The following is a 12891-nucleotide window of genomic DNA, read 5'->3' as shown; positions in this document are numbered from 1 at the left end:
TCTTAGGCTTTGGCTACACTTACACATCAAAGCGCTGCCACGGCAGCGCTTTGAAACGCTAAGTGTAGTCAAAGCGCCAGCACTGGGAGAGAGCTCTCCCAGCGCTGTCCGTACTCCACCTCCCTGTGGGGAATAACGGACTTTGCAGCGCCGCAATTTGCAGCGCTGGAGAGGGTGTGTTTTCACACCCTGCTGCAGCGCTGCAAATTTGTAAGTGTAGTCAAGCCCTTAGAGAGTAGGAATCTGCACTTGTCTTTGTTGAACCTCATCAGATTTCTTTTGGCCCAATCCTCCAATTTGTCTAGGTCACTCTGGACCCAAACCCTACCCTCCAGCGCTTGGATTCTTTATGTGCTTTCACAGAGCAAAGAGCACATGTTCCATGATTTCATAGGGCAGAGTTTTATGCTATAGGGAGCTTTCCCTGTGTGGATTATCATAGATGCACATTGTGACCCTTCTCAGGGTGCTGAGGGCCATGAGTGTCCTTGTGGCTACCTGCCATGAGGAAGAGGGACTTTTGCATTTGGCAGCTGGATGTTAGTGACCAAACTCACCAGCCCAACCCTAACCAGTCAAGCACCCTCCTCTGAGCTACAGCAACCTTGACAGTTGACAATAAAGGCACCTTAACCCCTGAGTTCCTTCAATGTGTCCCCCTCTGGGGTCCAGCTCCAATCATCAGATACTCAGGGTATGTCTATACTATCTGCTGAATTGGCGGGCAGCGATCGATACAGCAGGAGGATCGATCTATCGGGTCCAGTGTAGATGCAATAAATCAATCCTCGAGTACTCTTCTGTCGACCACTGTACTCCAGCTTGGTGAGAGGCGCAGGCAGAGTCTACTGGGGAGCTGCAGCAGTCAACCGCGATGAAGACACCATGGTAAGCCGACCTAAGTTGTCATAGGTCTCACCCCCACTTAGAGCTGTTGGGTTCCAAAATGGGGACCTGCACTGTTTTCCCTCTAAACTAAAAATCCTAGTTTAGATCTGGTAAAAGCTGCCACCACCCAATCAGGTACGTGGATTGGGACACAGTCCTTCCCCCAAATCCTTGGGGATCCCAAGAGCCCCAAATCCATGGAGTTCTTACACCCGGGAGAAATAAACCATTCCCCCCTGCTTCCTCCCCCCTCCCTTTTCCTAGGAGAGATACCGGGATCTAACTACAGAGGGATGCCTCCCCCTCCCCTTTCTCTGAGAATCCACCCAAAGAAAGATTAACCAAGTCCTTTACAGAAAAGATTTATTAAAAAATAAAAGAAAGTCACTGTCTCTGTAACCAAGATGGAACAATATACAGGGTCTAAACTTATCAATCTCTGGAGAGAATTCCCCCTCCTTTCTTTCCTCAGTAAAAGCAATCAGTACAGAATTAAAGAAATTATATAGCAAAACACAGAATTGCAAATACAGAAATAAAAGTATAAGAATACTAGTTCCTTGCTAATACTCACTAGCTTGAATAGAAGAATTTATTGCAGAAACCTGGGAGGACTTGATTAAGATGTCTGGACTCTCTTAATTCCCAAGAGAGACTCTCTAAAACAAAGAACAGGAAAAAACTTCCTCCACAGGTATTTGAAATTATCTTGTCCCTCATTGGTCCTCTGGTCAGGTGTCCACAGGTACTGCTTGTTAACCCTTTACAGGTAGACAAAAACCTTAACCCTTAACTAACTGTTTATGACATAAGTACATCGACTTCAGCTACGATATTCATGTAGCTGAAGTTGCGTAACTTAGATTGATTCCCTCCCCTAGAGTAGACCAGGGCTCAGAAAAATCCCAGATCCTCTCTGCCCGAAGCAATGGTACATCCCAGGTTACCAGTTTTACTGTAGCCCACTGCTACTGGATCACACACAGCACTTAAGCACAGTTATTGAACAAAGGGAAATTTCTTTAACAAGGGACAGAGATTTAAACAAACAAATGTGAATGATAGAAACCAACTGTTACCAACAAAACAAAATCACAAAATGCAACCTACACTTTTTAATAGTTACCTTTCCTACCTAAGTAGATTGAAGTCTGAGGTGACAGTCTATTGCAGTGACTGCTAGTCCCTAGGAGCCAGGGCCCTGCCTTTCTTGAAGCACCATTGGTCATTAGTGATTTCCTTGGTGAATGGAACCAGAGTGTTTCTCTCCACCGTGTTATAAAATGAATCAGTTTTTTGTGTATATTCACAGAAAGGACCATTTCCTCATTGTCATATTGTCGTTTACACTTCCACAGGGTTTTGATGTCTATAATTTGTCTTTGATAGTTTTCCATTGGCTTTTCTGGGCTGGTGCAAAGGTTGACAATGCAACAACACACCACATAACTGGCTAGCAAGGGACGGGTGACAATTCCCTCCCACTTGAATGGGCCATTCCCAACAAGACCTTTGATTGGGGTGACTCACTTTCATGACAATACCATATGGGCATAATTTTCCATATACTAACATGACTCCTTCAATAGGACTCATACACACCTCTTGCAATGATCAGGAGTAACAATAATTTACAAGCTTTCAGTAGAGAGCTCACTGCTATGCTTCCTGGATAAATATCATAAAAATCAGTGCATTAGGTGTGATGAGTCTGTCAGGTCTGAGGCAGGAGTTTCTTGTGAATTACTTTGACCTCTCTGCCAATTGGAACCAAAGAGCATTTATCACACATGCACTGAGCTACACAGTCACACTCTGATAGAACAGAAAGGACAACACAAAAAATAGAGACAGGAACAATCATATCCTCAAATGACAAGGGTTGAACTCAACATTTCTCTCAGTCTTTGGACTGATGGGTACTAAGAGCTTTTCCCTCAGTTGAACCAGGTGATCGGACAGCTGGCTCAGCACTCCATACTAGCAGATTTCTCACATATAGGGAGATGGGTCAAAATTGGAATTGATGTCATGACTCGCTTCCCAGAGGGGATCAATCTGTCTAAGGCTGTGTCTACCCTTCAAACACTGGAAATATTCTTCTGACAACCTAACACTGTCTACACTGGGGCTTTGGTCACATTAACTACTTCTCTCAGTGGAGTGGATCTTTCACACCCCTGAGATATGTGGCCATGTCAACATAGTTTTTCAGTGTAGACCAGCCTCTGGATGGCTTTTAGATATGAAAGGCAGTGGACTTCAGCCTTTTCCTTGGTATTGATGGTTGACAACTGCAGCTTTCCTACCTGCTGGACACATCCTATGACAGATGTCAGGCCTTTCCTTTGCAAATTAGAGAAGTGGGGAAGTCAGTGACACTTACAGTGTAAGTGGGTAAAAACTTAGACAACTTGTCTCCTTGAGTAGTTTTCCTTTTAATAGAAATTGACTTTGAAGCTAAGCAAAATATGCTCTATCTGAAATACAAAAAAAATAAAACCTATACAGACCCAATATTCTCTTATACACTCTTTCTAACACCTATTCTCCCATCCCAACCTTTGGAGTGAGGTTTTCTACCAGGTTTACACTACAGGGGGTAAATTAAATCAAATTAACTTTTGAAGATTAACCATCATTTCCTGTACAACTAAAAAAAGAAAAAAAAACACAAGACAACTTTCAGTTTTCCAAAATAATTCAGATCATCAAATAACTTGTCTCTTACTCTAACCAATAACATCACCTATGATTTCATTTTCACTAGTAACACTAATATATTCAAAGATCACAAATTCTGGTCACATATGTTAGTTTTCTTTTAATCCCCATTGCCAACAACTGAACTTGGCTCAAGTTGTGGTTTGTCCCAACACTTCTGTGAGTTCATATATCTCTGGTTCCTCTGCCAGGCGTGTTGGTGGAAGGGGTCTCCTATGCGGGAATCTTTGCATCATGAGGAAAAATACCTCTCTTTTCACACTTTAAATCTTTCAAAGTAGTAGGAAGTAGGGGAGAAGTGATACAAATGCAGAAAACACAGGAGAAAACTGTCTGGGCTACACTAAAGACATTTATCGGTATAATTATTGCTCAGGGGTGTGAAAAATCGATATAGCTGAGCAACATAGTTACACAGCTCTAGTTCCCTAAGTAAATAGCGCTACATCAGCAGGAGAGCTTCTCCTGCCAACATAGCCATCTGAGACAATATTGATTTAAACAATTGAACTACACTGTGATCATATGCACTTCCTTCAGTTAGTTGGGGATCTGCTGTTGTTCACAATTTCCAAGTGGAGATTTTAGATCACTGCTGTGTCTTTGTTAGCATGGCCAGTAAATTGGAGAGTTCTCTTCTATTGACAGAACTGAACTTGAACTTTCTCCATATCATCATGGAAGGATGGGGAAAAGCAAAGCTGAAGTGAGAAATGATGACTTTAGCAAATGGTCATTTGTCTTAAACTCTCCAATAAATCTGAGCTGAACTAATATCTAATTGTGTGACCACACAGCCATCAAGAAAGATAGAAACCGAGATCACAGAGAGATAAAATACATGACAATGAACGTGTAAACTGAAATTCCAGAGCAGATTACATCTAATTATTTAGAATCAGGACAAGAGATTCTCCCATCACATTCTCCTCTGAACCATTCAAACATATTTCAGTGAGTAACTGTCTCAATAGTCAGTTATGTTATTTACAACATGTTTAGTATCCTAGCATTCCCATAATGGGGGGAAAAGCAGCCACCTTGCCAGAATTGGCTTTACCAATAGATGGAACCTGGGATTTAAACTCGAAATGATCACACTGCGATTAGGATCCATTTGAATTCCCCTTCCTGGTCTTTGATACTTTTCTCACCAGTCATAGCAACTCTGGCATAGGATTAAATAAGTCAAAGCATCATCTCCAAGCACAGACAACTGAGAACTCTTCATCACATGACACTTTGAGAAGTGGAGGGGTAGAATGTGATGACGATAAACTCTGCCTGGTTCAGACAAAAGGTAACAGTTCTGCCATGATGGGGAAGGAGGGAATCTCTGAGTCACCCCATCTCCTTCCAAGTATCAGAGGAGTAGCTCTGTTAGGGTACATCTATACTTACCAGCCGGGTCGACGGGTAGCGTTCGACTTCTCGGAGTTCGAACTATCGCGTCTAATCTAGATGCGATAGTTCGAACTCCGACGCGCCCCGTCGACTCTGGAACTCCACCACCGCAAACGGTGGTGGTGGAGTCGATGGGGGAGCCGCGGACTTTGATCCCGCGGCGTCTGGACAGGTAAGAAGTTCGAACTAAGGTAGTTCGACCCCCCCCCCACACACACACAAGTGGAGACCAGGCCTTAGTCTGGATCTGCAAAATGTGACAAAGAGTCCTGTGGCACCTTGTAGACTAACAGACATATGGGTGCATGAGCTGTGGGTGAATCCCCACATCGTCAGATGCATGTAGCGGAAATTACCAGAGGCGGGTGTAAATATGCAGGCAAGAATCAGGCTAGAGCTAACAAGGTTAGTTAAATCAGGGAGGATGGGCCCCTCTTCTAGCAGCTGAGGTGTGAACACAAAGGGAGGAGAAACTGCTTTTGTAGTTGGCTAGCCAGGGACAGTCTTTGTTTAGTCCTGAGCTGATGGTGTCAAATTTGTAAATGAACTGAAGCTCAGCAGTTTCTCTTTGGAGTCTGGCCCTGAAGTATTTTTGCTGCAGGATGGCACTTTTAAATCTGCTATTGTGTGTCCAGGGAGGTTGAAGTGTTCTCCTACAGGTTTTTGTATATTGCTTATGCTCCAGTACGTATTTTAGTCTATAAGGTGCCACAGGACTCTGTCGCTTTTTACATCTCCTTCCAGTATCACAGAGGCTGAAATGACAATTTTTTCCTGCCCCTGCTCTTCATTTAAATGTCATATGAAAAGTTCCCATGATAACTGCTCTTCAGCACAACATGAGAACAACTGGCAATGATACAATCTATATCACCGGTGACTCTAACAATAACTTTGCAATAGGAGGAATGGTATAAATGTGATGCTCCCTGGTTTCCGATAGGAAGGGCACACTAGAATTACTTATGGGAGAATGGAGTTGATAGAAAGGATAAATGAGTCCACCTCAAAGAGGTCAAACTGCAAAATGCAAAAATAGGCCACTCACTCATCTGGACAAGCTGAGGGATATCGGTGCTTCAAACAGCTTTTAAAAGTGGGAATCAGGAAAAGTATGAAAGTATTGATAGCCCTAGAGGTTTTTATGGTGTTGATCCCCCTTGCAGATTCTCTGATGGCTCACATGGTCTCAGTGGCAAGACAAGGTTTTCCCACACTCACTGCTTCCATTGGGTCGCATACCTGTGTGGATTCTGAGATGGGTAAGAAGGTGTGAGCTGTGATTGAAGGTTTTCCCACACTCACTGCAATAAAAGGGCCTCTCCCCTGTGTGGATTCTCTGATGTTTAGAAAGTCCTGAACTGCTAATGAAGCTTTTCCCACACTCACGGCATTCATAGGGCCTCTCCCCTGTGTGGATTCTCTGATGTTGAGAAAGGACTGATCTGTAAGTGAAGGTTTTCCCACACTCACTGCAATCAAAGAGCCTCTCCCCTGTGTGGATTCTCTGATGAACAGAAATGGCTGAGCTGCAAGTGAAGGTTTTCCCACACTCACTGCAATCAAAGTGACTCTCCGGTGTGTGGATTCTCTGATGTTTAGAGAGGCCTGAACTCCGACTGAAGGTTTTCCCACACTCACGGCATTCATAGGGCCTCTCCCCTGTGTGGATTCTCTGATGTTGACAAAGGGCTGAGCTCCTAGTGAAGCTTTTCCCACACTCATGGCATTCATAGGGCCTCTCCCCTGTGTGGATTCTCTGATGAATAGAAAGGGCTGAGCTGCAAGTGAAGGTTTTTCCACACTCACTGCAATAAAAGGGCCTCTCCCCTGTGTGGATTCTCTGATGTTTAGAAAGGCCTGAGCTGCTATTGAAGCTTTTCCCACACTCACGGCATTCATAGGGCCTCTCCTGTGTGGATTCTCTGATGTTGAGAAAGGGCTGAGCTGCTAGAGAAGCTTTTCCCACACTCATGACATTCATAGGGCCTCTTCCCTGTGTGGATTCTCTGATGTTTAGAAAGGTCTGAGCTGGTAATAAAGCTTTTCCCACACTCACTGCAATCAAAGGGCCTCTCCCCTGTGTGGATTCTCTGATGAACAGAAAAGGATGAGCTGCAAGGGAAGGTTTTTCCACACTCACTGCAATAAAAGGGCCTCTCACCTGTGTGGATTCTCTGATGTTGAGAAAGGGCTGATCTGTAATTGAAGGTTTTCCCACACTCACAGCATTCATAGGGCCTCTCCCCTGTGTGGATTCTCTGATGTTGAGAAAGGGCTGATCTGTAAGTGAAGGTTTTCCCACACTCACTGCATTCATAGGGCCTCTCCCCTGTGTGGATTCTCTGATGAACAGAAAGGGCTGAGCTGCAAGTGAAGGTTTTTCCACACTCAGTGCATGTATTTTTCCTCTTTCCCATGAGGACTTCCTGCTGTGTTGTGGTTTCCTTGACGCTTTTCTGAGTTCCCCGACAGGAAATAAATTTACCCATTTTCTCCTCTGGCTGGTTTCCTTGCTCTCTTTCTGGTCTGTGCTGAATCTCACAGGATTTTCCCTGCTCATGACTCCAGGACACATTCCTTTCGATCTTTGCGATAATTCTCTGTGTTTAGCCACTTTCTCAACATTTTCCTGCTGAGAATTCTCCTCTTTCTCACATACCATTGCGTCACCTGCTGTGATAGAGACAGAAACCTCAAACAGGGATGGAAAGGGAAGGCCAAACCAAAACAAGTGCTGGAGAGACGTCAAATAAAAATCAGGAACTGAACTCCCCCAAACTCTTCCCTAAACAGGAGAGAGGAGGGGATCAATTCGGCCCTCACATCCCATCCAAACTCACAGGGGAAAGGGAGGAAGCTACTGCCTGGTGTCTGCTAGTGTCTACAGGAAGCCATGAGCTATATTTACCCTGAGGATACGACCCCTGCTAGGGACAATAATGAACTGAGAAACCTTCCAAGGGCATTGTAGGGTATCCCAGATGTTTCCTTCAGGCACTTCCAGATTCTGAGTTGGTTTAATCTTTCCTCACCTGTGCAGGAAACTCTCAGGATCTCTCTTTCCTCTGAACCCTGGAGGTCTGGGGCCCATGGCTCTTCCCCTTGTTCCAGCTGGGAGATTATATGAGGTTTGGAAACTGGAAACGCTGCTCAGATAAAAGAAAACAAAGGAGTTCAGCTGATTTCATATGACTGTGTCATAAAAAACACTATTAATTTAACTTCAGTGCTTACTGTGACCCAGTGTGCCTGGGGCAGTCCACACTGAAAATGCCAAAAGGGCAGGCTGAAAAAGGGAGAGCAGATGCTCCCAAAACTGGTGGTTAACACGGAAGTTAAATTCACCGATCAGTCACCAACTGTGCTTCTGATCCCCCACACTGGTTATCGAGAAACTGAAAAAAGACATCACACGGCCCCCTTTACTGCATTCCAGTTCTCTGACTCCCAATCAGCACCTAGGTCCGGCACAGTGAGAAGTTATTTAAAAACTCTGCTCACATAAACAAAGTGTTCTTCTGACCCCAGAGTCAGCCACATTACCAGGTCTGTATAGGTTTGGATCTTACCCAGAATACTATGATGCCAGCCAATCCTTAGCATCTAAACTAAAGGTTTATAAGCAAGAAAGCATCTCAACTAAAGGTTTATTATAAAAGAAGGAAAGAAAAAGGAAGTTGTTAAAATGGGAAAACAGTCAGATACATTCAGAAATCTATATATCTGGTTCTTAGCAGTATTGGTGAGTTTCTGGCTTGAAAGGCTCTCTGGTAATGATTTTTTGCCCCAGATCCCTAAGTGGCCCCCTCAAGGATTGAACTCACAATACTAGGTTTAGCAGGTCAATGCTCAAACCACTGAGCTATCCCTCCCCCCCACATCATTCAGTCCTTTGTTCCAGGGTTCAGTTTGTAGAGAAGTTGCTCCAGAGGTAGGAAGAGGGACTAAAGACAAAATGGAGATGATGCAGCTGCCCTTTATATTCCTTTTGCCAAGTGGCTTCTACTTCCTGTGTCCCAAACACAAGCTTCACAGCACATGGCATGGAAAAGCCTTGGAGGTCTCAGTACACAGGCATATCCCTGCATGTCTTGCTGACTCAATAGGTGTCTCCCCTTGATCCTTTCAATGGGTTCATTGTACAGCTGATGACCCCGGATGGGCCATCGAACAGGCTGGGCAGCACTGATGCCAATATGTCTGGGGGTGTCACTCAGAAACACTACACAAGTCTGGAATACAGATATACCCTACATATCTATAACTCACAATACAAAGATAGACACAAGATTATCAAACTTGGAAAATCATAGCATTTTCATTGACACCTTACATGGCATATCTAGCACGATTCATTGCAATTTCATCATATTGGTATTTATAATAAAATAATAATAATATAAAATGTCTCTCAATTCCATAGAGTGTCACTTAATAAACCAGTGAATTCCCAGGACTGGTTCCCCAGGTGTTTGAAGATGCCGAACACCTTGTTTGTGAAGGATTGAAATACCCACATATATGTTGGGAACACACAGACGGACACTGTGCAAGTCTGTGCCCCTATGTTCACTCTTCTAGAAAATTATGATCAATTTTGTTCATAGTATGTGTCATGGCTGAATCTCCACTCTGTCACCCGAGTGCAGAAAGTGGGGCCCGCCAGGATTCTAAAAATTAATTTGTGCAACTCTAATAAGAACATAAGAAAGGCCATACTGGGTCAGACCAAAGGTCCATCTAGCCCAGTATCTGTCTACCGACAGTGGCCAATGCCAGGTGCCCCAAAGGGAGTGAACCTAACAGGCTTTACAAGTAATCTCTCTCCTGCCATCCATCTCCATCCTCTGACGAACAGAGGCTAGGGACACCATTCTTACCCATCCTGGCTAATAGCCATTTATGGACTTCGCCACCATGAATTTATCCAGTCCCCTTTAAACATTGTTATAGTCCTAGCCTTCACAACCGCCTCAGGTAAGGAGTTCCACAAGCTGACTGTGTGCTGGGTGAAGAAGAACTTCCTTTTATTTGTTTTAAACCTGCTGCCTATTAATTTCATTTGGTGACCCCTAGTTCTTGTATTATGGGAATAAGTAAATAACTTTTCCTTATCCACTTTCTCAACATCACTCATGATTTTATATACCTCTATCATATGCCCCCTTAGTCTTCTCTTTTCCAAGCTGAAGAGTCCTAGCCTCTTTAATCTTTCCTCATATGGGACCCTCTCTAACCACCTAATCATTTTAGTTGCCCTCTTCTGAACCTTTTCTAGTGCTAGAATATCTTTCTTGAGGTGAGGAGACCACATCTGTACACAGTATTCGAGATGTGGGCGTACCATGGATTTATATAAGGGCAATAATATATTCTCAGTCTTATTCTCTACCCCCTTTTTAATGATTCCTAACATCCTGTTTGCTTTTTTGACCGCCTCTGCACACTGCGTGGACATCTTCAGAGAACTATCCACGATTACTCCAAGATCTTTTTCCTGACTTGTTGTAGCTAAATTAGCCCCCATCATGTTGTATGTATAGTTGGGGTTATTTTTTCCAATATGCATTACTTTACATTTATCCACATTAAATTTCATTTGCCATTTTGTTGCCCAATCACTTAGTTTTGTGAGATCTTTTTGAAGTTCTTCACAATCTGCTTTGGTCTTAACTATCTTGAGCAGTTTAGTATCATCTGCAAACTTTGCCACCTCACTGTTTACCCCTTTCTCCAGATCATTTATGAATAAATTAAATAGGATTGGTCCTAGGACTGACCCTTGGGGAACACCACTAGTTACCCCTCTCCATTCTGAGAATTTACCATTAATTCCTACCCTTTGTTCCCTGTCCTTTAACCAGGCTTGTATTAAACCCCCAAAGTTACAGCTTTTCTCTGACCTTGGCTTGGTAAATGCTGCCACCACCCAAATGCAAAAAACCCCAAACCCTTGGACCCAGGAAGGAGCACTTGAGAATTCTTGCCTCTGGGGTAGCCTCAAGCCCTTTCACCTCCCTCCGGGAAAGAGCTGAGAAAGAAAACAGAGGACATTAGCTGTGGCTACCAGCTAATCAAACAACATGCACAAACCTCTTAGGGCACCAAAAATCCAACCCTGTTCTTAAAAGAGGTAAATTTTATTAAAATTGAAAAGGAAAACAATAAATCTGGAACTTAGGCTTTTGCTAGATCTTAAAAGAAACAATTGTTGTAAGCACCCAAAATAGCTTTCTTGGGGGTTCAGCTTAAAGCTTAGGCCTGGTCTACACTAAAGGGGTTCGAATTAGGGTGCAAATTCAGCTACGGAATAGCGTAGCTGAATTGGCACCCTAATTCGAACTACTCACCCGCCCAGACGCGCGGGTCGAACTCCGCGGCTCCCCCGTCGACTCCACCACCGCCGTTTGCAGTGGTGGAGTACTGGAGTCGTCCGCGGCGCTTCTGGAGTTTGAACTATCGCGTCTAGATCAGACGCGATAGTTCGAACTCCGAGAAGTCGAACTCACCGCGTCGACCAGGAAGGTAAGTGTAAACGTACCCTTAGAAGCAAAAAAAAGCATCTGGGATAGCATAGAGGAGCTCCAAAGCCAAAATAAAAAATATAAATCTGATTGTGTTTGTCTAAACTTCCCTGTCCAAAACATTTCTTCTAGGGATGGAAGATGAATTTTCCAACCTGCTTCAAGCCACACACAGCATTGCTACTCTGTGTCGCCTTCTCCGGAGAACAACAGACAAAGGGAAAGTTACTGTCCCATTTAAAAAAGTTCTAGTCTTTCCATTGGCTCTTTTGGTCAGGTGCCCACTCCTTTTCTTTTACCTATGGCCTTGTTAACCCTTTACAGGTAAAGCAAGCAGAGAAGTCACACCACCAAGGATTTTACAGCAATCTGGCTGTCTGGGTGTTTATAAAAGGGAGATCCCTCCCCTTCATTTATCACTATATGGCTTGTGAGGTATCATTTGAAGACAATCTACTGAATATCCTCCTTAAAATGTGTAGCAACATTGTATGTAAAGTTATGAGATTTTACGGTATGATATTACTGAAAAAGTTGCAACCCTAACCCTAAGTTCGTCAGAGACAGCAAGGAAAACAGCTGGTCAAATAGCCATTCTCCAGGAGGGGGAAGGTGTGAAGACATTTACATTCCATCACAGGGACCACTCGAAGCTCATATCTACGAGAGCCTGTCACCATGACTCAGCTGAGAACTAGATTTGTTTCTAGTACAAAGGACTGAATTATAAAGAGATGTGAGGAAAATGCATGAGACTCTCTCTCTCCCCCTCCCCTTCCCTCTGCTCATGACAACTCCTGAAGAACTGAATGTGGGCAGCAGGGGCAGGTTCGAGGGATTCCCGGCTGAAAGGAAAACCAGCCTGTCTCAGCAGATGGTGAGAGAAACATTTGTTTTAAATCCCTTTTAGCTGGTTAACTTAGATGTTAATTTGTGTTTTATCTTGCATTTCTTTTGTAAACAATTCTGACTTTTATGCCTCATTACTTGTAGCCACTGGAAATCTTTTTTTTTTCCAGTAGTTAACAATCTTGGTTTATTGTTTTATCTAACCAGTGTGGTTGGATTAAAGTGTGTTGGAAACTCCATTTGAAATAACAAGGCTGGTGCATGTCATTTTCCATTGATGAAATAACAGATTTCATATGAGCTCCCACTGTTCAGTAGTGTGCTGGACAGGACAAGATGCACATTTCTGGGGGATGTCTCGGAGCAGAGAATTTTCTGGGGTTCTCCGGTGGGGTACTGTAATTCAGGAGTTGCTGACTAGCAGCACTCAAAACTGTGTAGCTGGGAGCGAGTTACATTCTGGAGACTGCGTGTTACCTGCCCAGGAGTGGCTGCTCTC

The 12891-nt window shown here is 43.8% G+C and overlaps 1 pseudogene; it reads right to left on the bottom strand.

Moving 5' to 3' along the window:
- Positions 1-6307: 6307 nt before the first annotated feature.
- The window catches only part of LOC120375743, a 128303-nt pseudogene continuing 121719 nt past the window's right edge, over positions 6308-12891 (bottom strand).

This window comes from Mauremys reevesii, linkage group 12, assembly GCF_016161935.1.
Source record: "Mauremys reevesii isolate NIE-2019 linkage group 12, ASM1616193v1, whole genome shotgun sequence".
Taxonomy (NCBI): domain Eukaryota; kingdom Metazoa; phylum Chordata; order Testudines; family Geoemydidae; genus Mauremys; species Mauremys reevesii.
Note: the sequence above shows the minus strand (reverse complement) of the source record. Positions and strands in the feature narration are given on the sequence as shown.